The sequence below is a fragment of the Myotis davidii genome, unplaced genomic scaffold, assembly GCF_000327345.1.
Source record: "Myotis davidii unplaced genomic scaffold, ASM32734v1 scaffold732, whole genome shotgun sequence".
NCBI lineage: Eukaryota > Metazoa > Chordata > Mammalia > Chiroptera > Vespertilionidae > Myotis > Myotis davidii.
Window position 1 is genome coordinate 1,342,306 of NW_006284349.1, and position 1,108 is coordinate 1,343,413.

General features: G+C 49.8%; 1 protein-coding gene across 2 annotated transcripts in view; it reads right to left on the reverse strand.

Moving 5' to 3' along the window:
- The window catches only part of PSMC1 (proteasome 26S subunit, ATPase 1), a 21,383-nt gene that overhangs the window by 12,146 nt on the left and 8,129 nt on the right, over positions 1-1,108 (reverse strand). The window lies entirely within an intron of this gene.

The window sequence follows — 1,108 nt, forward strand, 5'->3', positions numbered from 1 at the left end:
TGATCTTCTCTTTTTCCCTGCCATATTGATTCATTACAGTAGACTGATGGCACATTTTTTACTGTCTGACTCATTTCTTAACCAGGCAATATTTTAAAAGTTATTTCATCTAAGCAGGAAGGGACTGGTTTAGATAGGGGCAGGGGAGGTGTTTGAGCTCAGGCCTAACGGGGTGAGAAGCAGGCAGCCACAGGAAGGACTGGGGACGCACATTTTGAAGCAGAGGGCAAGGCCCTGGCATGCAGAAGAGTCGAAGAGCACAGGGCTACGAGAATCGCCAGCAAAGGGAGTGACGGGACTAAGGATGGACACATGGGCCGGGCCACCTAGTCTGAGTTTTATTCTGTGTTGTACAGGAAGCCATTGAAGACTTTTAGGTTCAGGCCCCATAGGATGTGAATTCTAACACAGTGGCATTCCTTTGCTTCAGACAGTAAAGTTTCTAAGTTACTCAAGCTCAGCCTAAGTTTTCTACTCTAAAACTACTTTTAGCAGATTAGAGGAACTGGTTCAGGATTCCTAAAGTGACATAGTCATGTAACTGTTATACCCAAAGTACAGCTTGTATTCCAACCTAGAGGCATGCCGCACACAGGACTCAGACAGAATGCAGTCCCGGGGCTGGAGCTCCAACCGCGCCCATCTCCCGTCTCAGCTACACACACAGTCCATTCCCCTAGGAAGCGGAAAGACAGCAAGGAAGGGCCATGTCATACCCAGTGGCAGTTTGCTGGCAGCATCTGGTCCCTTTGTTTTCTTCTTCTTATCGGAGTGCCCCTCAGGTCATCTACCTTTGATCTTTCCTCCTATGGAAGAGTATGTCAAGAAGGAAAGTAGATTAGGCCTAAAAAAGCAGATGAATTCAGAGTTCACTAGATTTACAAAGCAGTTGGCAATTTATTACTAGGGGGCCGGTGCGGGCCCATCGGTCTGGCCTGCGCCCTCTTGCAATCCAGGACCCCTCGGGATGTTGAAGAGCTGGTTTTGGCCCGATCCCTGTAGGCCAGGCCGAGACCCTCCTCCCTCCTCTCTGGGTCTGGGGTGCAGGTGAAGTAGATTCGAGGTTGACAGTGCCCCAGCAGCAACCTAACCCACGACCGATTCCACG